Source organism: Petromyzon marinus, chromosome 48 (genome assembly GCF_048934315.1).
Source record: "Petromyzon marinus isolate PM22_M1 ecotype Great Lakes invasive population chromosome 48, UKy_Petmar_22M1.pri1.0, whole genome shotgun sequence".
Classification (NCBI taxonomy): Eukaryota; Metazoa; Chordata; class Hyperoartia; order Petromyzontiformes; family Petromyzontidae; genus Petromyzon; species Petromyzon marinus.
In genome coordinates, this window is record NC_133714.1 from 12,341,652 (window position 1) to 12,367,199 (window position 25,548).

A 25,548-nucleotide genomic window follows, 5' to 3' on the forward strand; every position below is an offset into this window, starting at 1 on the left:
CCCCATTCCCAGGGATTTCTGTGCGATTCTAACAGATCCGTGACCCACAAGAGAGACATCCCCGCCAATTTCTAGTCTTTGACGGGGTCTCTCCGCAAAAAATATTAAAGTTTTTGAGTGCACATGCATTTCTGCTGCAAATGCCTCTGGAAATTTAATGTGGTTCGTATGCAATGTGGCAACGCAAAAATGACCCGTTTTCCCATTCCGAGGGATTTTTGTGCGACCCTAACAACGCCCGTGAACCACAAGAGAGACATCCCCTCCAATTTCTAGCGTTTGATGCGGTCTATCCGTGAAAAATATTAAAGTTTTTGAGTGCACATGCATTTCTGCTGCAAATGCCTCTGGAAGTTTCATGCGGTTCGTATGCAATGTGGCAACAAGAAAATGACCCGTTTCCCCATTCCCAGGGATTTCTGTGCGATTCTAACAGCCCCGTGACCCACAAGAGAGACATCCCCGCCAATTTCTAGTCTTTGACGGGGTCTCTCCGCGAAAAATATTAAAATTTTTGAGTGCACATGCATTTCTGCTGCAAATGCCTTTGGAAGTTTCATGCGGTTCGTATGCAATGTGGCAACACGAAAATGACCCGTTTTCCCATTCCGAGGGATTTCTGTGTGACCCTAACAACGCCCGTGACCCACAAGAGAGACATCCCCGCCAATTTCTAGGGTTTGACGGGGTCTCTCCATGAAAAATATTAAAATTTTTGAGTGCACATGCATTTCTGCTGCAAATGCCTTTGGAAGTTTCATGCGGTTCGTATGCAATGTGGCAACACGAAAATGACCCGTTTTCCCATTCCGAGGGATTTCTGTGTGACCCTAACAGCCCCGTGACCCAAAAGAGAGACATCCCCGCCAATTTCTAGCGTTTGACGGGGTCTATCCGTGAAAAATATTAAAGTTTTTGAGTGCACATGCATTTCTGCTGCAAATGCCTCTGGAAGTTTGATGCGGTTCGTATGCAATGTGGCATCACGAAAATGACCCGTTTCCCCATTCTGAGGGATTTCTGTGCGATTCTAACAGCCCCGTGATCCACAAGAGAGACATCCCCGCCAATTTCTAGTGTTTGACGGGGTCTATCCGTGAAAAATATAAAAGTTTTTGAGTGCACATGCATTTCTGCTGCAAATGCCTTTGGAAGTTTCATGCCGTTCGTATGCAATGTGGCAACACGAAAATGACCCGTTTTCCCTTTCCGAGGGATTTCTGTGCGACCCTAACAACCCCGTGACCCACAAGAGAGACATCCCCGCCAATTTCTAGCGTTTGACAGGGTCTATCCGTGAAAAATATTAAAGTTTTTGAGTGCACATGCATTTCTGCTGCAAATGCCTCTGGAAAATTAATGCGGTTCGTATGCAATGTGGCAACACGAAAATGACCCGTTTTCCCATTCCGAGGGATTTTTGTGCGACCCTAACAATGCCCGTGACCCACAAGAGAGACATCCCCTCCAATTTCTAGCGTTTGATGGGGTCTATCCGTGAAAAATATTTAAGTTTTTGAGTGCACATGCATTTCTGCTGCAAATGCCTCTGGACGTTTCATTCGGTTCGTATGCAATGTGGCAACACGAAAATGACCCGTTTCCCCATTCCCAGGGATTTCTGTGCGATTCTAACAGCCCCGTGACCCACAAGAGAGACATCCCCGCCAATTTCTAGTCTTTGAAGGGGTCTCTCCGCGAAAAATATTAAAGTTTTTGAGTGCACATGCATTTCTGCTGCAAATGCCTCTGGAAGATGCATGCCGTTCGTATGCAATGTGGCAACACGATAATGACCCGTTTTCCCATTCCGAGGGATTTCTGTGCGACCCTAACAGCCCCGTGACCTACAAGAGAGACATCCCCGCCAATTTCTAGCGTTTGACGGGGTCTATCCGTGAAAAATATTACATTTTTTGAGTGCACATGCATTTCTGCTGCAAATGCCTCTGGAAATTTCATGCGGTTCGTATGCAATGTGGCAACACGAAAAAGACCCGTTTTCCCATTCCGAGGGATTTCTGTGCGATTCTAACAGCCCCGTGACCCACAAGAGAGACATCCCCGCCAATTTCTAGTGTTTGACGGGTCTCTCCGCAAAAAATATTAAAGTTTTTGAGTGCACATGCATTTCTGCTGCAAATGCCTCTGGAAGTTTCATGCCGTTCGTATGCAATGTGGCAACACGAAAATGACCCGTTTTCCCATTCTGAGGGATATCTGTGCGAGCCTAACAGCCCCATGACCCACAGGAGAGACATCGCCTCCAATTTCTAGCGTTTGACGCGGTCTATCCGTGAAAAATATCAAATTTTTTGACTGCACATGCATTTCTGCTGCAAATGCCTCTGGAAGTTTCATGCCGTTCGTATGCAATGTGGCAACACGAAAATGACCCGTTTTCCCATTCCGAGGGATTTCTATGCGACCCTAACAGCCCCGTGACCCACAAGAGAGACATCCCCGCCAATTTCTAGCGTTTGACGGGGTCTATCCGTGAAAATATTACAGTTTTTGAGTGCACATGCATTTCTGCTGCAAATGCCTCTGGAAGTTTCATGCCGTTCGTATGCAATGTGGCAACACGAAAATGACCCGTTTTCCCTCTCCGAGGGATTTCTGTGCGACACTAACAGCCCCGTGACCCACAAGAGAGACATCCCCTCCAATTTCTAGCGTTTGACAGGGTCTATCCGTGAAAAATATTAAAGTTTTTGAGTGCACATGCATTTCTGCTGCAAATGCCTCTGGAAATTTAATGCGGTTCGTATGCAATGTGGCAACACGAAAATGACCCGTTTTCCCATTCCGAAGGATTTTTGTGCGACCCTAACAATGCCCGTGACCCACAAGAGAGACATCCCCTCCAATTTCTAGCGTTTGATGGGGTCTATCCGTGAAAAATATTTAAGTTTTTGAGTGCACATGCATTTCTGCTGCAAATGCCTCTGGACGTTTCATGCGGTTCGTATGCAATGTGGCAACACGAAAATGACCCGTTTCCCCATTCCCAGGGATTTCTGTGCGATTCTACCAGCCCCGTGACCCACAAGAGAGACATCCCCGTCAATTTCTAGTCTTTGACGGGGTCTCTCCGCGAAAAATATTAAAGTTTTTGAGTGCACATGCATTTCTGCTGCAAATGCCTCTGGAAGATGCATGCCGTTCGTATGCAATGTGGCAACACGAAAAAGACCCGTTTTCCCATTCCGAGGGATTTCTGTGCGATTCTAACAGCCCCGTGACCCACAAGAGAGACATCCCCGCCAATTTCTAGTGTTTGACGGGGTCTCTCCGCGAAAAATATTAAAGTTTTTGAGTGCACATGCATTTCTGCTGCAAATGCCTCTGGAAGTTTCATGCCGTTCGTATGCAATGTGGCAACACGAAAATGACCCGTTTTCCCATTCTGAGGGATATCTGTGCGACCCTAACAGCCCCGTGACCCACAGGAGAGACATCGCCTCCAATTTGTAGCGTTTGACGGGGTCTATCCGTGAAAAATATCAAAATTTTTGACTGCACATGCATTTCTGCTGCAAATGCCTCTGGAAGTTTCATGCCGTTCGTATGCAATGTAGCAACACGAAAATGACCCGTTTTCCCATTCTGAGGGATTTCTATGCGACCCTAACAGCCCCGTGACCCACAAGAGAGACATCCCCGCCAATTTCTAGCGTTTGACAGGGTCTATCCGTGAGAAATATTAAAGTTTTTGAGTGCACATGCATTTCTGCTGCAAATGCCTCTGGAAATTTAATGCGGTTCGTATGCAATGTGGCAACACGAAAATGACCCGTTTTCCCATTCTGATGGATTTTTGTGCGACCCTAACAACGGCCGTGACCTAAAAGAGAGACATCCCCACCAATTTCTAGCGTTTGACGGGGTCTATCCGTGAAAAATATTAAAGTTTTTGAGTGCACATGCATTTCTGCTGCAAATGGCTCTGGAAGTTTCATGCCGTTCGTATGCAATGTGGCAACACGAAAATGACCCGTTTCCCCATTCCGAGGGATTTCTGTGCGATTCTAACAGCCCCGTGACCCACAAGAGAGACATCCCCGCCAATTTCTAGTGTTTGACGGGGTCTATCCGTGAAAAATATAAAAGTTTTTGAGTGCACATGCATTTCTGCTGCAAATGCCTCTGGAAGTTTCATGCCGTTCGTATGCAATGTGGCAACACGAAAATGACCCGTTTTCCCTTTCCGAAGGATTTCTGTGCGACCCTAACAGCCCCGTGACCCACAAGAGAGACATCCCCGCCAATTTCTAGCGTTTGACAGGGTCTATCCGTGAAAAATATTAAAGTTTTTGAGTGCACATGTATTTCTGCTGCAAATGCCTCTGGAAATTTAATGCGGTTCGTATTCAATGTGGCAACACGAAAATGACCCGTTTTCCCATTCCGAGGGATTTTTGTGCGACCCTAACAACGCCCGTGACCCACAAGAGAGACATCCCCTCCAATTTCTAGCGTTTGATGGGGTCTATCCGTGAAAAATATTTAAGTTTTTGAGTGCACATGCATTTCTGCTGCAAATGCCTCTGGACGTTTCATGCGGTTCGTATGCAATGTGGCAACACGAAAATGACCCGTTTCCCCATTCCCAGGGATTTCTGTGCGATTCTAACAGCCCCGTGACCCACAAGAGAGACATCCCCGCCAATTTCTAGTGTTTGACGGGGTCTCTCCGCGAAAAATATTAAAGTTTTTGAGTGCACATGCATTTCTGCTGCAAATGCCTCTGGAAGTTTCATGCCGTTCGTATGCAATGTGGCAACACGAAAATGACCCGTTTTCCCATTCTGAGGGATATCTGTGCGACCCTAACAGCCCCGTGACCCACAGGAGAGACATCGCCTCCAATTTGTAGCGTTTGACGGGGTCTATCCGTGAAAAATATCAAAATTTTTGACTGCACATGCATTTCTGCTGCAAATGCCTCTGGAAGTTTCATGCCGTTCGTATGCAATGTAGCAACACGAAAATGACCCGTTTTCCCATTCTGAGGGATTTCTATGCGACCCTAACAGCCCCGTGACCCACAAGAGAGACATCCCCGCCAATTTCTAGCGTTTGACAGGGTCTATCCGTGAGAAATATTAAAGTTTTTGAGTGCACATGCATTTCTGCTGCAAATGCCTCTGGAAATTTAATGCGGTTCGTATGCAATGTGGCAACACGAAAATGACCCGTTTTCCCATTCTGATGGATTTTTGTGCGACCCTAACAACGGCCGTGACCTAAAAGAGAGACATCCCCACCAATTTCTAGCGTTTGACGGGGTCTATCCGTGAAAAATATTAAAGTTTTTGAGTGCACATGCATTTCTGCTGCAAATGGCTCTGGAAGTTTCATGCCGTTCGTATGCAATGTGGCAACACGAAAATGACCCGTTTCCCCATTCCGAGGGATTTCTGTGCGATTCTAACAGCCCCGTGACCCACAAGAGAGACATCCCCGCCAATTTCTAGTGTTTGACGGGGTCTATCCGTGAAAAATATAAAAGTTTTTGAGTGCACATGCATTTCTGCTGCAAATGCCTCTGGAAGTTTCATGCCGTTCGTATGCAATGTGGCAACACGAAAATGACCCGTTTTCCCTTTCCGAAGGATTTCTGTGCGACCCTAACAGCCCCGTGACCCACAAGAGAGACATCCCCGCCAATTTCTAGCGTTTGACAGGGTCTATCCGTGAAAAATATTAAAGTTTTTGAGTGCACATGTATTTCTGCTGCAAATGCCTCTGGAAATTTAATGCGGTTCGTATTCAATGTGGCAACACGAAAATGACCCGTTTTCCCATTCCGAGGGATATTTGTGCGACCCTAACAACGCCCGTGACCCACAAGAGAGACATCCCCTCCAATTTCTAGCGTTTGATGGGGTCTATCCGTGAAAAATATTTAAGTTTTTGAGTGCACATGCATTTCTGCTGCAAATGCCTCTGGACGTTTCATGCGGTTCGTATGCAATGTGGCAACACGAAAATGACCCGTTTCCCCATTCCCAGGGATTTCTGTGCGATTCTAACAGCCCCGTGACCCACAAGAGAGACATCCCCGCCAATTTCTAGTCTTTGACGGGGTCTCTCCGCGAAAAATATTAAAGTTTTTGAGTGCACATGCATTTCTGCTGCAAATGCCTCTGGAAGATTCATGCCGTTCATATGCAATGTGGCAACACGATAATGACCCGTTTTCCCATTCAGAGGGATTTCTGTGCGACCCTAACAACCCCTTGACCTACAAGAGAGACATCCCTGCCAATTTCTAGCGTTTGACGGGGTCTATCCGTGAAAAATATTACATTTTTTGAGTGCACATGCATTTCTGTTGCAAATGCCTCTGGAAATTTCATGCGGTTCGTATGCAATGTGGCAACACGAAAAAGACCCGTTTTCCCATTCCGAGGGATTTCTGTGCGATTCTAACAGCCCCGTGACCCACAAGAGAGACATCCCCGCCAATTTCTAGTGTTTGACGGGGTCTCTCCGCGAAAAATATTAAAGTTTTTGAGTGCACATGCATTTCTGCTGCAAATGCCTCTGGACGTTTCATGCGGTTCGTATGCAATGTGGCAACACGAAAATGACCCGTTTCCCCATTCCCAGGGATTTCTGTGCGATTCTACCAGCCCCGTGACCCACAAGAGAGACATCCCCGCCAATTTCTAGTCTTTGACAGGGTCTCTCCGCGAAAAATATTAAAGTTTTTGAGTGCACATGCATTTCTGCTGCAAATGCCTCTGGAAGATTCATGCCGTTCGTATGCAATGTGGCAACACGATAATGACCCGTTTTCCCATTCCGAGGGATTTCTGTGCGACCCTAACAGCCCCGTGACCTACAAGAGAGACATCCCCGCCAATTTCTAGCGTTTGACGGGGTCTATCCGTGAAAAATATTACATTTTTTGAGTGCACATGCATTTCTGCTGCAAATGCCTCTGGAAGTTTAATGCCGTTCGTATGCAATGTGGCAACACGAAAATGACCCGTTTTCCCATTCTGAGGGATATCTGTGCGACCCTAACAGCCCCGTGACCCACAGGAGAGACATCGCCTCCAATTTCTAGCGTTTGACGGGGTCTATCCGTGAAAAATATCAAATTTTTTGACTGCACATGCATTTCTGCTGCAAATGCCTTTGGATGTTTCATGCCGTTCGTATGCAATGTGGCAACACGAAAATGACCCGTTTTCCCATTCTGAAGGGATTTATATGCGACACTAACAGCCCCGTGACCCACAAGAGAGACATCCCCGCCAATTTCTAGCGTTTGACAGGGTCTATCCGTGAAAAGTATTACAGTTATTGAGTGCACATGCATTTCTGCTGCAAATGCCTCTGGAAATTTAATGCGGTTCGTATGCAATGTGGCAACACGAAAATGACCCGTTTTCCCATTCCGAGGGATTTTTGTGCGACCCTAACAACGGCCGTGACCCACAAGAGAGACATCCCCGCCAATTTCTAGCGTTTGACGGGGTCTATCCGTGAAAAATATTAAAATTTTTGAGTGCACATGCATTTCTGCTGCAAATGCCTCTGGAAGTTTCATGCGGTTCGTATGCAATGTGGCAACACGAAAAAGACCCGTTTTCCCATTCCGAGGGATTTCTGTGCGATTCTAACAGCCCCGTGACCCACAAGAGAGACATCCCCGCCAATTTCTAGTGTTTGACGGGGTCTCTCCGCGAAAAATATTAAAGTTTTTGAGTGCACATGCATTTCTGCTGCAAATGCCTCTGGAAGTTTCATGCCGTTCGTATGCAATGTGGCAACACGAAAATGACCCGTTTTCCCATTCTGAGGGATATCTGTGCGACCCTAACAGCCACGTGACCCACAGGAGAGACATCGCCTCCAATTTCTAGCGTTTGACGGGGTCTATCCGTGAAAAATATCAAATTTTTTGACTGCACATGCATTTCTGCTGCAAATGCCTCTGGAAATTTCATGCGGTTCGTATGCAATGTGGCAACACGAAAAAGACCCGTTTTCCCATTCCGAGGGATTTCTGTGCGATTCTAACAGCCCCGTGACCCACAAGAGAGACATCCCCGCCAATTTCTAGTGTTTGACGGGGTCTCTCCGCAAAAAATATTAAAGTTTTTGAGTGCACATGCATTTCTGCTGCAAATGCCTCTGGAAATTTAATGCGGTTCGTATGCAATGTGGCAACACGAAAATGACCCGTTTTCCCATTCCGAGGGATTTTTGTGCGACCCTAACAACGGCCGTGACCCACAAGAGAGACATCCCCGCCAATTTCTAGCGTTTGACGGGGTCTATCCGTGAAAAATATTAAAATTTTTGAGTGCACATGCATTTCTGCTGCAAATGCCTCTGGAAGTTTCATGCGGTTCGTATGCAATGTGGCAACACGAAAAAGACCCGTTTTCCCATTCCGAGGGATTTCTGTGCGATTCTAACAGCCCCGTGACCCACAAGAGAGACATCCCCGCCAATTTCTAGTGTTTGACGGGGTCTCTCCGCGAAAAATATTAAAGTTTTTGAGTGCACATGCATTTCTGCTGCAAATGCCTCTGGAAGTTTCATGCCGTTCGTATGCAATGTGGCAACACGAAAATGACCCGTTTTCCCATTCTGAGGGATATCTGTGCGACCCTAACAGCCACGTGACCCACAGGAGAGACATCGCCTCCAATTTCTAGCGTTTGACGGGGTCTATCCGTGAAAAATATCAAATTTTTTGACTGCACATGCATTTCTGCTGCAAATGCCTCTGGAAATTTCATGCGGTTCGTATGCAATGTGGCAACACGAAAAAGACCCGTTTTCCCATTCCGAGGGATTTCTGTGCGATTCTAACAGCCCCGTGACCCACAAGAGAGACATCCCCGCCAATTTCTAGTGTTTGACGGGGTCTCTCCGCAAAAAATATTAAAGTTTTTGAGTGCACATGCATTTCTGCTGCAAATGCCTCTGGAAGTTTCATGCCGTTCGTATGCAATGTGGCAACACGAAAATGACCCGTTTTCCCATTCTGGGGGATATCTGTGCGAGCCTAACAGCCCCGTGACCCACAGGAGAGACATCGCCTCCAATTTCTAGCGTTTGACGCGGTCTATCCGTGAAAAATATCAAATTTTTTGACTGCACATGCATTTCTGCTGCAAATGCCTCTGGAAGTTTCATGCCGTTCGTATGCAATGTGGCAACACGAAAATGACCCGTTTTCCCATTCCGAGGGATTTCTATGCGACCCTAACAGCCCCGTGACCCACAAGAGAGACATCCCCGCCAATTTCTAGCGTTTGACGGGGTCTATCCGTGAAAATATTAAAGTTTTTGAGTGCACATGCATTTCTGCTGCAAATGCCTCTGGAAGTTTCATGCCGTTCGTATGCAATGTGGCAACAAGAAAATGACCCGTTTTCCCTTTCCGAGGGATTTCTGTGCGACCCTAACAGCCCCGTGACCCACAAGAGAGACATCCCCGCCAATTTCTAGCGTTTGACAGGGTCTATCAGTGAAAAATATTAAAGTTTTTGAGTGCACATGCATTTCTGCTGCAAATGCCTCTGGAAATTTAATGCGGTTTGTATGCAATGTGGCAACACGAAAATGACCCGTTTTCCCATTCCGAGGGATTTTTGTGCGACCCTAACAACGCCCGTGACCTACAAGAGAGACATCCCCTCCAATTTCTAGCGTTTGATGCGGTCTCTCCGTGAAAAATATTAAAGTTTTTGAGTGCACATGCATTTCTGCTGCAAATGCCTCTGGACGTTTCATGCGGTTCGTATGCAATGTGGCAACACGAAAATGACCCGTTTCCCCATTCCCAGGGATTTCTGTGCGATTCTAACAGCCCCGTGACCCACAAGAGAGACATCCCCGTCAATTTCTAGTCTTTGACGGGGTCTCTCCGCAAAAAATATTAAAGTTTTTGAGTGCACATGCATTTCTGCTGCAAATGCCTCTGGAAGATGCATGCCGTTCGTATGCAATGTGGCAACACGAAAAAGACCCGTTTTCCCATTCCGAGGGATTTCTGTGCGATTCTAACAGCCCCGTGACCCACAAGAGAGACATCCCCGCCAATTTCTAGCGTTTGACCGGGTCTATCCGTGAGAAATATTAAAGTTTTTGAGTGCACATGCATTTCTGCTGCAAATGCCTCTGGAAATTTAATGCGGTTCGTATGCAATGTGGCAACACGAAAATGACCCGTTTTCCCATTCTGATGGATTTTTGTGCGACCCTAACAACGGCCGTGACCTAAAAGAGAGACATCCCCACCAATTTCTAGCGTTTGACGGGGTCTATCCGTGAAAAATATTAAAGTTTTTGAGTGCACATGCATTTCTGCTGCAAATGGCTCTGGAAGTTTCATGCCTTTCGTATGCAATGTGGCAACACGAAAATGACCCGTTTCCCCATTCCGAGGGATTTCTGTGCGATTCTAACAGCCCCGTGACCCACAAGAGAGACATCCCCGCCAATTTCTAGTGTTTGACGGGTTCTATCCGTGAAAAATATAAAAGTTTTTGAGTGCACATGCATTTCTGCTGCAAATGCCTCTGGAAGTTTCATGCCGTTCGTATGCAATGTGGCAACACGAAAATGACCCGTTTTCCCTTTCCGAAGGATTTCTGTGCGACCCTAACAGCCCCGTGACCCACAAGAGAGACATCCCCGCCAATTTCTAGCGTTTGACAGGGTCTATCCGTGAAAAATATTAAAGTTTTTGAGTGCACATGTATTTCTGCTGCAAATGCCTCTGGAAATTTAATGCGGTTCGTATTCAATGTGGCAACACGAAAATGACCCGTTTTCCCATTCCGAGGGATTTTTGTGCGACCCTAACAACGCCCGTGACCCACAAGAGAGACATCCCCTCCAATTTCTAGCGTTTGATGGGGTCTATCCGTGAAAAATATTAAAGTTTTTGAGTGCACATGCATTTCTGCTGCAAATGCCTCTGGACGTTTCATGCGGTTCGTATGCAATGTGGCAACACGAAAATGACCCGTTTCCCCATTCCCAGGGATTTCTGTGCGATTCTAACAGCCCCGTGACCCACAAGAGAGACATCCCCGCCAATTTCTAGTCTTTGACGGGGTCTCTCCGCGAAAAATATTAAAGTTTTTGAGTGCACATGCATTTCTGCTGCAAATGCCTCTGGAAGATTCATGCCGTTCGTATGCAATGTGGCAACACGATAATGACCCGTTTTCCCATTCAGAGGGATTTCTGTGCGACCCTAACAACCCCTTGACCTACAAGAGAGACATCCCCGCCAATTTCTAGCGTTTGACGGGGTCTATCCGTGAAAAATATTACATTTTTTGAGTGCACATGCATTTCTGTTGCAAATGCCTCTGGAAATTTCATGCGGTTCGTATGCAATGTGGCAACACGAAAAAGACCCGTTTTCCCATTCCGAGGGATTTCTGTGCGATTCTAACAGCCCCGTGACCCACAAGAGAGACATCCCCGCCAATTTCTAGTGTTTGACGGGGTCTCTCCGCGAAAAATATTAAAGTTTTTGAGTGCACATGCATTTCTGATGCAAATGCCTCTGGACGTTTCATGCGGTTCGTATGCAATGTGGCAACACGAAAATGACCCGTTTCCCCATTCCCAGGGATTTCTGTGCGATTCTAACAGCCCTGTGACCCACAAGAGAGACATCATCGCCAATTTCTAGTCTTTGACAGGGTCTCTCCGCGAAAAATATTAAAGTTTTTGAGTGCACATGCATTTCTGCTGCAAATGCCTCTGGAAGATTCATGCCGTTCGTATGCAATGTGGCAACACGATAATGACCCGTTTTCCCATTCCGAGGGATTTCTGTGCGACCCTAACAGCCCCGTGACCTACAAGAGAGACATCCCCGCCAATTTCTAGCGTTTGACGGGGTCTATCCGTGAAAAATATTACATTTTTTGAGTGCACATGCATTTCTGCTGCAAATGCCTCTGGAAGTTTCATGCCGTTCGTATGCAATGTGGCAACACGAAAATGACCCGTTTTCCCATTCTGAGGGATATCTGTGCGACCCTAACAGCCCCGTGACCCACAGGAGAGACATCGCCTCCAATTTCTAGCGTTTGACGGGGTCTATCCGTGAAAAATATCAAATTTTTTGACTGCACATGCATTTCTGCTGCAAATGCCTCTGGAAGTTTCATGCCGTTCGTATGCAATGTGGCAACACGAAAATGACCCGTTTTCCCATTCTGAAGGGATTTATATGCGACACTAACAGCCCCGTGACCCACAAGAGAGACATCCCCGCCAATTTCTAGCGTTTGACAGGGTCTATCCGTGAAAAGTATTACAGTTATTGAGTGCACATGCATTTCTGCTGCAAATGCCTCTGGAAATTTAATGCGGTTCGTATGCAATGTGGCAACACGAAAATGACCCGTTTTCCCATTCCGAGGGATTTTTGTGCGACCCTAACAACGCCCGTGACCCACAAGAGAGACATCCCCGCCAATTTCTAGCGTTTGACGGGGTCTATCCGTGAATAATATTAAAATTTTTGAGTGCACATGCATTTCTGCTGCAAATGCCTCTGGAAGTTTCATGCCGTTCGTATGCAATGTGGCAACACGAAAATGACCCGTTTTCCCATTCTGAGGGATATCTGTGCGAGCCTAACAGCCCCGTGACCCACAGGAGAGACATCGCCTCCAATTTCTAGCATTTGACGCGGTCTATCCGTGAAAAATATCAAATTTTTTGACGGCACATGCATTTCTGCTGCAAATGCCTCTGGAAGTTTCATGCCGTTCGTATGCAATGTGGCAACACGAAAATGACCCGTTTTCCCATTCCGAGGGATTTCTATGCGACCCTAACAGCCCCGTGACCCACAAGAGAGACATCCCCGCCAATTTCTAGCGTTTGACGGGGTCTATCCGTGAAAATATTAAAGTTTTTGAGTGCACATGCATTTCTGCTGCAAATGCCTCTGGAAGTTTCATGCCGTTCGTATGCAATGTGGCAACACGAAAATGACCCGTTTTCCCTTTCCGAGGGATTTCTGTGCGACCCTAACAGCCCCGTGACCCACAAGAGAGACATCCCCGCCAATTTCTAGCGTTTGACAGGGTCTATCAGTGAAAAATATTAAAGTTTTTGAGTGCACATGCATTTCTGCTGCAAATGCCTCTGGAAATGTAATGCGGTTCGTATGCAATGTGGCAACACGAAAATGACCCGTTTTCCCATTCCGAGGGATTTTTGTGCGACCCTAACAACGCCCGTGACCTACAAGAGAGACATCCCCTCCAATTTCTAGCGTTTGATGGGGTCTATCCGTGAAAAATATTTAAGTTTTTGAGTGCACATGCATTTCTGCTGCAAATGCCTCTGGAAGATGCATGCCGTTCGTATGCAATGTGGCAACACGAAAAAGACCCGTTTTCCCATTCCGAGGGATTTCTGTGCGATTCTAACAGCCCCGTGACCCACAAGAGAGACATCCCCGTCAATTTCTAGTCTTTGACGGGGTCTCTCCGCGAAAAATATTAAAGTTTTTGAGTGCACATGCATTTCTGCTGCAAATGCCTCTGGAAGATGCATGCCGTTCGTATGCAATGTGGCAACACGAAAAAGACCCGTTTTCCCATTCCGAGGGATTTCTGTGCGATTCTAACAGCCCCGTGACCCACAAGAGAAACATCCCCGCCAATTTCTAGTGTTTGACGGGTTCTCTCCGCGAAAAATATTAAAGTTTTTGAGTGCACATGCATTTCTGCTGCAAATGCCTCTGGAAGTTTCATGCCGTTCGTATTCAATGTGGCAACACGAAAATGACCCGTTTTCCCATTCTGAGGGATATCTGTGCGACCCTAACAGCCCCGTGACCCACAGGAGAGACATCGCCTCCAATTTGTAGCGTTTGACGGGGTCTATCCGTGAAAAATATCTAATTTTTTGACTGCACATGCATTTCTGCTGAAAATGCCTCTGGAAGTTTCATGCCGTTCGAATGCAATGTGGCAACACGAAAATGACCCGTTTTCCCATTCCGAGGGATTTCTATGCGACCCTAACAGCCCCGTGACCCACAAGAGAGACATCCCCGCCAATTTCTAGCGTTTGACAGGGTCTATCCGTGAGAAATATTAAAGTTTTTGAGTGCACATGCATTTCTGCTGCAAATGCCTCTGGAAATTTAATGCGGTTTGTATGCAATGTGGCAACACGAAAATGACCCGTTTTCCCATTCTGATGGATTTTTGTGCGACCCTAACAACGGCCGTGACCTAAAAGAGAGACATCCCCACCAATTTCTAGCATTTGACGGGGTCTATCCGTGAAAAATATTAAAGTTTTTGAGTGCACATGCATTTCTGCTGCAAATGGCTCTGGAAGTTTCATGCCGTTCGTATGCAATGTGGCAACACGAAAATGACCCGTTTCCCCATTCCGAGGGATTTCTGTGCGATTCTAACAGCCCCGTGACCCACAAGAGAGACATCCCCGCCAATTTCTAGTGTTTGACGGGGTCTATCCGTGAAAAATATAAAAGTTTTTGAGTGCACATGCATTTCTGCTGCAAATGCCTTTGGAAGTTTCATGCCGTTCGTATGCAATGTGGCAACACGAAAATGACCCGTTTTCCCTTTCCGAAGGATTTCTGTGCGACCCTAACAGCCCCGTGACCCACAAGAGAGACATCCCCGCCAATTTCTAGCGTTTGACTTGGTCTATCCGTGAAAAATATTAAAGTTTTTGAGTGCACATGTATTTCTGCTGCAAATGCCTCTGGAAATTTAATGCGGTTCGTATTCAATGTGGCAACACGAAAATGACCCGTTTTCCCATTCCGAGGGATTTTTGTGCGACCCTAACAATGCCCGTGACCCACAAGAGAGACATCCCCTCCAATTTCTAGCATTTGATGGGGTCTATCCGTGAAAAATATTAAAGTTTTTGAGTGCACATGCATTTCTGCTGCAAATGCCTCTGGACGTTTCATGCGGTTCGTATGCAATGTGGCAACACGAAAATGACCCGTTTCCCCATTCCCAGGGATTTCTGTGCGATTCTAACAGCCCCGTGACCCACAAGAGAGACATCCCCGCCAATTTCTAGTCTTTGACGGGGTCTCTCCGCGAAAAATATTAAAGTTTTTGAGTGCACATGCATTTCTGCTGCAAATGCCTCTGGAAGATTCATGCCGTTCGTATGCAATGTGGCAACACGATAATGACCCGTTTTCCCATTCAGAGGGATTTCTGTGCGACCCTAATAACCCCTTGACCTACAAGAGAGACATCCCCGCCAATTTCTAGCGTTTGACGGGTCTATCCGTGAAAAATATTACATTTTTTGAGTGCACATGCATTTCTGTTGCAAATGCCTCTGGAAATTTCATGCGGTTCGTATGCAATGTGGCAACACGAAAAAGACCCGTTTTCCCATTCCGAGGGATTTCTGTGCGATTCTAACAGCCCCGTGACCCACAAGAGAGACATCCCCGCCAATTTCTAGTGTTTGACGGGGTCTCTCCGCGAAAAATATTAAAGTTTTGAGTGCACATGCATTTCTGATGCAAATGCCTCTGGACGTTTCATGCGGTTCGTATGCAATGTGGCAACACGAAAATGACCCGTTTCCCCATTCCCAGGGATTTCTGTGCGATTCTAACAGCCCCGTGACCCACAAGAGAGACATCCCCGCCAATTTCTAGTCTTTGACAGGGTCTCTCCGCGAAAAATATTAAAGTTTTTGAGTGCACATGCATTTCTGCTGCAAATGCCTCTGGAAGATTCATGCCGTTCGTATGCAATGTGGCAACACGATAATGACCCGTTTTCCCATTCCGAGGGATTTCTGTGCGACCCTAACAGCCCCGTGACCTACAAGAGAGGCATCCCCGCCAATTTCTAGCGTTTGACGGGGTCTATCCGTGAAAAATATTACATTTTTTGAGTGCACATGCATTTCTGCTGCAAATGCCTCTGGAAGTTTCATGCCGTTCGTATGCAATGTGGCAACACGAAAATGACCCGTTTTCCCATTCTGAGGGATATCTGTGCGACCCTAACAGCCCCGTGACCCACAGGAGAGACATCGCCTCCAATTTCTAGCGTTTGACGGGGTCTATCCGTGAAAAATATCAAATTTATTGACTGCACATGCATTTCTGCTGCAAATGCCTCTGGAAGTTTCATGCCGTTCGTATGCAATGTGGCAACACGAAAATGACCCGTTTTCCCATTCTGAAGGGATTTATATGCGACACTAACAGCCCCGTGACCCACAAGAGAGACATCCCCGCCAATTTCTAGCGTTTGACAGGGTCTATCCGTGAAAAGTATTACAGTTATTGAGTGCACATGCATTTCTGCTGCAAATGCCTCTGGAAATTTAATGCGGTTCGTATGCAATGTGGCAACACGAAAATGACCCGTTTTCCCATTCCGAGGGATTTTTGTGCGACCCTAACAACGGCCGTGACCCACAAGAGAGACATCCCACCAATTTCTAGCATTTGACGGGGTCTATCCGTGAATAATATTAAAATTTTTGAGTGCACATGCATTTCTGCTGCAAATGCCTCTGGAAGTTTCATGCGGTTCGTATGCAATGTGGCAACACGAAAAAGACCCGTTTTCCCATTCCGAGGGATTTCTGTGCGATTCTAACAGCCCCGTGACCCACAAGAGAGACATCCCCGCCAATTTCTAGTGTTTGACGGGGTCTCTCCGCGAAAAATATTAAAGTTTTTGAGTGCACATGCATTTCTGCTGCAAATGCCTCTGGAAGTTTCATGCCGTTCGTATGCAATGTGGCAACACGAAAATGACCCGTTTTCCCATTCTGAGGGATATCTGTGCGACCCTAACAGCCACGTGACCCACAGGAGAGACATCGCCTCCAATTTCTAGCGTTTGACGGGGTCTATCCGTGAAAAATATCAAATTTTTTGACTGCACATGCATTTCTGCTGCAAATGCCTCTGGAAGTTTCATGCCGTTCGTATGCAATGTGGCAACACGAAAATGACCCGTTTTCCCATTCCGAGGGATTTCTGTGCGACCCTAACAGCCCCGTGACCCACAAGAGAGACATCCCCGCCAATTTCTAGCGTTTGACAGGGTCTATCCGTGAAAAATTTTAAAGTTTTTGAGTGCACATGCATTTCTGCTGCAAATGCCTCTGGAAATTTAATGCGGTTCGTATGCAATGTGGCAACACGAAAATGACCCGTTTTCCCATTCCGAGGGATTTTTGTGCGAGCCTAACAACGCCAGTGACCCACAAGAGAGACATCCCCGCCAATTTCTAGCGTTTGACGGGGTCTATCCGTGAAAAATATAAAAGTTTTTGAGTGCACATGCATTTCTGCTGCAAATGCCTCTGGAAGTTTCATGCCATTCGTATGCAATGTGGCAACACGAAAATGACCCGTTTTCCCTTTCCGAGGGATTTCTGTGCGACCCTAACAGCCCCGTGACCCACAAGAGAGACATCCCCGCCAATTTCTAGCGTTTGACAGGGTCTATCCGTGAAAAATATTAAAGTTTTTGAGTGCACATGCATTTCTGCTGCAAATACCTCTGGAAATTTAATGCGGTTCGTATGCAATGTGGCAACACGAAAATGACCCGTTTTCCCATTCCGAGGGATTTTTGTGCGACCCTAACAACGCCCGTGACCCACAAGAGAGATATCCCCTCCAATTTCTAGCGTTTGATGGGGTCTATCCGTGAAAAATATTTAAGTTTTTGAGTGCACATGCATTTCTGCTGCAAATGCCTCTGGACGTTTCATGCGGTTCGTATGCAATGTGGCAACACGAAAATGACCCGTTTCCCCATTCCCAGGGATTTTTGTGCGACCCTAACAACGCCCGTGACCCACAAGAGAGATATCCCCTCCAATTTCTAGCGTTTGATGGGGTCTATCCGTGAAAAATATTTAATTTTTTGAGTGCACATGCATTTCTGCTGCAAATGCCTCTGGAAGTTTCATGCCGTTCGTATGCAATGTGGCAACACGAAAATGACCCGTTTTCCCATTCTGAGGGATATCTGTGCGACCCTAACAGCCACGTGACCCACAGGAGAGACATCGCCTCCAATTTCTAGCGTTTGACGGGGTCTATCCGTGAAAAATATCAAATTTTTTGACTGCACATGCATTTCTGCTGCAAATGCCTCTGGAAGTTTCATGCCGTTCGTATGCAATGTGGCAACACGAAAATGACCCGTTTTCCCATTCCGAGGGATTTTTGTGCGAGCCTAACAACGCCAGTGACCCACAAGAGAGACATCCCCGCCAATTTCTAGCGTTTGACGGGGTCTATCCGTGAAAAATATAAAAGTTTTTGAGTGCACATGCATTTCTGCTGCAAATGCCTCTGGAAGTTTCATGCCATTCGTATGCAATGTGGCAACACGAAAATGACCCGTTTTCCCTTTCCGAGGGATTTCTGTGCGACCCTAACAGCCCCGTGACCCACAAGAGAGACATCCCCGCCAATTTCTAGCGTTTGACAGGGTCTATCCGTGAAAAATATTAAAGTTTTTGAGTGCACATGCATTTCTGCTGCAAATACCTCTGGAAATTTAATGCGGTTCGTATGCAATGTGGCAACAGGAAAATGACCCGTTTTCCCATTCCGAGGGATTTTTGTGCGACCCTAACAACGCCCGTGACCCACAAGAGAGATATCCCCTCCAATTTCTAGCGTTTGATGGGGTCTATCCGTGAAAAATATTTAAGTTTTTGAGTGCACATGCATTTCTGCTGCAAATGCCTCTGGACGTTTCATGCGGTTCGTATGCAATGTGGCAACACGAAAATGACCCGTTTCCCCATTCCCAGGGATTTTTGTGCGACCCTAACAACGCCCGTGACCCACAAGAGAGATATCCCCTCCAATTTCTAGCGTTTGATGGGGTCTATCCGTGAAAAATATTTAATTTTTTGAGTGCACATGCATTTCTGCTGCAAATGCCTCTGGACGTTTCATGCGGTTCGTATGCAATGTGGCAACACGAAAATGACCCGTTTCCCCATTCCCAGGGATTTCTGTGCGATTCTAACAGCCCCGTGACCCACAAGAGAGACATCCCCGCCAATTTCTAGTCTTTGACGGGGTCTCTCCGCGAAAAATATTAAAGTTTTTGAGTGCACATGCATTTCTGCTGCAAATTCCTCTGGAAGATTCATGCCGTTCGTATGCAATGTGGCAACACGATAATGACCCGTTTCCCCATTCCGAGGGATTTTTGTGCGACCCTAACAACGCCCGTGACCCACAAGAGAGACATCCCCGCCAATTTCTAGCGTTTGACGGGGTCTATCCGTGAAAATATTAAAGTTTTTGAGTGCACATGCATTTCTGCTGCAAATGCCTCTGGAAGTTTCATGCTGTTCGCATGCAATGTGGCAACACGAAAATGACCCGTTTTCCCTTTCCGAGGGATTTCTGTGCGACCCTAACAGCCCCGTGACCCACAAGAGAGACATCCCCGCCAATTTCTAGCGTTTGACAGGGTCTATCAGTGAAAAATATTAAAATTTTTGAGTGCACATGCATTTCTGCTGCAAATGCCTCTGGAAATTTAATGCGGTTTGTATGCAATGTGGCAACACGAAAATGACCCGTTTTCCCATTCCGAGGGATTTTTGTGCGACCCTAACAACGCCCGTGACGCACAAGAGAGACATCCCCGCCAATTTCTAGCGTTTGACAGGGTCTATCCGTGAAAAGTATTACAGTTATTGAGTGCACATGCATTTCTGCTGCAAATGCCTCTGGAAATTTAATGCGGTTCGTATGCAATGTGGCAACACGAAAATGACCCGTTTTCCCATTCCGAGGGATTTTTGTGCGACCCTAACAACGGCCGTGACCCACAAGAGAGACATCCCCGCCAATTTCTATCGTTTGACGGGGTCTATCCATGAATAATATAAAAAATTTTGAGTGCACATGCATTTCTGCTGCAAATGCCTCTGGAAGTTTCATGCGGTTCGTATGCAATGTGGCAACACGAAAAAGACCCGTTTTCCCATTCCGAGGGATTTCTGTGCGATTCTAACAGCCCCGTGACCCACAAGAGAGACATCCCCGCCAATTTCTAGTGTTTGACGGGGTCTCTCCGCAAAAAATATTAAAGTTTTTGAGTGCACATGCATTTCTGCTGCAAATGCCTCTGGAAGTTTCATGCCGTTCGTATGCAATGTGGCAACACGAAAATGACCCGTTTTCCCATTCTGAGGGATATCTGTGCGAGCCTAACAGCCCCGTGACCCACAGGAGAGACATCGCCTCCAATTTCTAGCGTTTGACGCGGTCTATCCGTGAAAAATATCAAATTTTTTGACTGCACATGCATTTCTGCTGCAAATGCCTCTGGAAGTTTCATGCCGTTCGTATGCAATGTGGCAACACGAAAATGACCCGTTTTCCCATTCCGAGGGATTTCTATGCGACCCTAACAGCCCCGTGACCCACAAGAGAGACATCCCCGCCAATTTCTAGCGTTTGACGGGGTCTATCCGTGAAAATATTAAAGTTTTTGAGTGCACATGCATTTCTGCTGCAAATGCCTCTGGAAGTTTCATGCCGTTCGTATGCAATGTGGCAACACGAAAATGACCCGTTTTCCCTTTCCGAGGGATTTCTGTGCGACCCTAACAGCCCCGTGACCCACAAGAGAGACATCCCCGCCAATTTCTAGCGTTTGACAGGGTCTATCAGTGAAAAATATTAAAGTTTTTGAGTGCACATGCATTTCTGCTGCAAATGCCTCTGGAAATTTAATGCGGTTCGTATGCAATGTGGCAACACGAAAATGACCCGTTTTCCCATTCCGAGGGATTTTTGTGCGACCCTAACAACGCCCGTGACCTACAAGAGAGACATCCCCTCCAATTTCTAGCGTTTGATGGGGTCTATCCGTGAAAAATATTTAAGTTTTTGAGTGCACATGCATTTCTGCTGCAAATGCCTCTGGAAGATGCATGCCGTTCGTATGCAATGTGGCAACACGAAAAAGACCCGTTTTCCCATTCCGAGGGATTTCTGTGCGATTCTAACAGCCCCGTGACCCACAAGAGAGACATCCCCGTCAATTTCTAGTCTTTGACGGGGTCTCTCCGCGAAAAATATTAAAGTTTTTGAGTGCACATGCATTTCTGCTGCAAATGCCTCTGGAAGATGCATGCCGTTCGTATGCAATGTGGCAACACGAAAATGACCCGTTTTCCCTTTCCGAGGGATTTCTGTGCGACCCTAACAGCCCCGTGACCCACAAGAGAGACATCCCCGCCAATTTCTAGCGTTTGACAGGGTCTATCCGTGAAAAATATTAAAGTTTTTGAGTGCACATGCATTTCTGCTGCAAATACCTCTGGAAATTTAATGCGGTTCGTATGCAATGTGGCAACACGAAAATGACCCGTTTTCCCATTCCGAGGGATTTTTGTGCGACCCTAACAACGCCCGTGACCCACAAGAGAGATATCCCCTCCAATTTCTAGCGTTTGATGGGGTCTATCCGTGAAAAATATTTAAGTTTTTGAGTGCACATGCATTTCTGCTGCAAATGCCTCTGGACGTTTCATGCGGTTCGTATGCAATGTGGCAACACGAAAATGACCCGTTTCCCCATTCCCAGGGATTTTTGTGCGACCCTAACAACGCCCGTGACCCACAAGAGAGATATCCCCTCCAATTTCTAGCGTTTGATGGGGTCTATCCGTGAAAAATATTTAATTTTTTGAGTGCACATGCATTTCTGCTGCAAATGCCTCTGGAAGTTTCATGCCGTTCGTATGCAATGTGGCAACACGAAAATGACCCGTTTTCCCATTCTGAGGGATATCTGTGCGACCCTAACAGCCACGTGACCCACAGGAGAGACATCGCCTCCAATTTCTAGCGTTTGACGGGGTCTATCCGTGAAAAATATCAAATTTTTTGACTGCACATGCATTTCTGCTGCAAATGCCTCTGGAAGTTTCATGCCGTTCGTATGCAATGTGGCAACACGAAAATGACCCGTTTTCCCATTCCGAGGGATTTTTGTGCGAGCCTAACAACGCCAGTGACCCACAAGAGAGACATCCCCGCCAATTTCTAGCGTTTGACGGGGTCTATCCGTGAAAAATATAAAAGTTTTTGAGTGCACATGCATTTCTGCTGCAAATGCCTCTGGAAGTTTCATGCCATTCGTATGCAATGTGGCAACACGAAAATGACCCGTTTTCCCTTTCCGAGGGATTTCTGTGCGACCCTAACAGCCCCGTGACCCACAAGAGAGACATCCCCGCCAATTTCTAGCGTTTGACAGGGTCTATCCGTGAAAAATATTAAAGTTTTTGAGTGCACATGCATTTCTGCTGCAAATACCTCTGGAAATTTAATGCGGTTCGTATGCAATGTGGCAACAGGAAAATGACCCGTTTTCCCATTCCGAGGGATTTTTGTGCGACCCTAACAACGCCCGTGACCCACAAGAGAGATATCCCCTCCAATTTCTAGCGTTTGATGGGGTCTATCCGTGAAAAATATTTAAGTTTTTGAGTGCACATGCATTTCTGCTGCAAATGCCTCTGGACGTTTCATGCGGTTCGTATGCAATGTGGCAACACGAAAATGACCCGTTTCCCCATTCCCAGGGATTTTTGTGCGACCCTAACAACGCCCGTGACCCACAAGAGAGATATCCCCTCCAATTTCTAGCGTTTGATGGGGTCTATCCGTGAAAAATATTTAATTTTTTGAGTGCACATGCATTTCTGCTGCAAATGCCTCTGGACGTTTCATGCGGTTCGTATGCAATGTGGCAACACGAAAATGACCCGTTTCCCCATTCCCAGGGATTTCTGTGCGATTCTAACAGCCCCGTGACCCACAAGAGAGACATCCCCGCCAATTTCTAGTCTTTGACGGGGTCTCTCCGCGAAAAATATTAAAGTTTTTGAGTGCACATGCATTTCTGCTGCAAATTCCTCTGGAAGATTCATGCCGTTCGTATGCAATGTGGCAACACGATAATGACCCGTTTCCCCATTCCGAGGGATTTTTGTGCGACCCTAACAACGCCCGTGACCCACAAGAGAGACATCCCCGCCAATTTCTAGCGTTTGACGGGGTCTATCCGTGAAAATATTAAAGTTTTTGAGTGCACATGCATTTCTGCTGCAAATGCCTCTGGAAGTTTCATGCTGTTCGCATGCAATGTGGCAACACGAAAATGACCCGTTTTCCCTTTCCGAGGGATTTCTGTGCGACCCTAACAGCCCCGTGACCCACAAGAGAGACATCCCCGCCAATTTCTAGCGTTTGACAGGGTCTATCAGTGAAAAATATTAAAATTTTTGAGTGCACATGCATTTCTGCTGCAAATGCCTCTGGAAATTTAATGCGGTTTGTATGCAATGTGGCAACACGAAAATGACCCGTTTTCCCATTCCGAGGGATTTTTGTGCGACCCTAACAACGCCCGTGACGCACAAGAGAGACATCCCCGCCAATTTCTAGCGTTTGACAGGGTCTATCCGTGAAAAGTATTACAGTTATTGAGTGCACATGCATTTCTGCTGCAAATGCCTCTGGAAATTTAATGCGGTTCGTATGCAATGTGGCAACACGAAAATGACCCGTTTTCCCATTCCGAGGGATTTTTGTGCGACCCTAACAACGGCCGTGACCCACAAGAGAGACATCCCCGCCAATTTCTATCGTTTGACGGGGTCTATCCATGAATAATATAAAAAATTTTGAGTGCACATGCATTTCTGCTGCAAATGCCTCTGGAAGTTTCATGCGGTTCGTATGCAATGTGGCAACACGAAAAAGACCCGTTTTCCCATTCCGAGGGATTTCTGTGCGATTCTAACAGCCCCGTGACCCACAAGAGAGACATCCCCGCCAATTTCTAGTGTTTGACGGGGTCTCTCCGCAAAAAATATTAAAGTTTTTGAGTGCACATGCATTTCTGCTGCAAATGCCTCTGGAAGTTTCATGCCGTTCGTATGCAATGTGGCAACACGAAAATGACCCGTTTTCCCATTCTGAGGGATATCTGTGCGAGCCTAACAGCCCCGTGACCCACAGGAGAGACATCGCCTCCAATTTCTAGCGTTTGACGCGGTCTATCCGTGAAAAATATCAAATTTTTTGACTGCACATGCATTTCTGCTGCAAATGCCTCTGGAAGTTTCATGCCGTTCGTATGCAATGTGGCAACACGAAAATGACCCGTTTTCCCATTCCGAGGGATTTCTATGCGACCCTAACAGCCCCGTGACCCACAAGAGAGACATCCCCGCCAATTTCTAGCGTTTGACGGGGTCTATCCGTGAAAATATTAAAGTTTTTGAGTGCACATGCATTTCTGCTGCAAATGCCTCTGGAAGTTTCATGCCGTTCGTATGCAATGTGGCAACACGAAAATGACCCGTTTTCCCTTTCCGAGGGATTTCTGTGCGACCCTAACAGCCCCGTGACCCACAAGAGAGACATCCCCGCCAATTTCTAGCGTTTGACAGGGTCTATCAGTGAAAAATATTAAAGTTTTTGAGTGCACATGCATTTCTGCTGCAAATGCCTCTGGAAATTTAATGCGGTTCGTATGCAATGTGGCAACACGAAAATGACCCGTTTTCCCATTCCGAGGGATTTTTGTGCGACCCTAACAACGCCCGTGACCTACAAGAGAGACATCCCCTCCAATTTCTAGCGTTTGATGGGGTCTATCCGTGAAAAATATTTAAGTTTTTGAGTGCACATGCATTTCTGCTGCAAATGCCTCTGGAAGATGCATGCCGTTCGTATGCAATGTGGCAACACGAAAAAGACCCGTTTTCCCATTCCGAGGGATTTCTGTGCGATTCTAACAGCCCCGTGACCCACAAGAGAGACATCCCCGTCAATTTCTAGTCTTTGACGGGGTCTCTCCGCGAAAAATATTAAAGTTTTTGAGTGCACATGCATTTCTGCTGCAAATGCCTCTGGAAGATGCATGCCGTTCGTATGCAATGTGGCAACACGAAAAAGACCCGTTTTCCCATTCCGAGGGATTTCTGTGCGATTCTAACAGCCCCGTGACCCACAAGAGAGACATCCCCGCCAATTTCTAGTGTTTGACGGGGTCTCTCCGCGAAAAATATTAAAGTTTTTGAGTGCACATGCATTTCTGCTGCAAATGCCTCTGGAAGTTTCATGCCGTTCGTATTCAATGTGGCAACACGAAAATGACCCGTTTTCCCATTCTGAGGGATATCTGTGCGACCCTAACAGCCCCGTGACCCACAGGAGAGACATCGCCTCCAATTTGCAGCGTTTGACGGGGTCTATCCGTGAAAAATATCAAATTTTTTGACTGCACATGCATTTCTGCTGAAAATGCCTCTGGAAGTTTCATGCCGTTCGAATGCAATATGGCAACACGAAAATGACCCGTTTTCCCATTCCGAGGGATTTCTATGCGACCCTAACAGCCCCGTGACCCACAAGAGAGACATCCCCGCCAATTTCTAGCGTTTGACAGGGTCTATCCGTGAGAAATATTAAAGTTTTTGAGT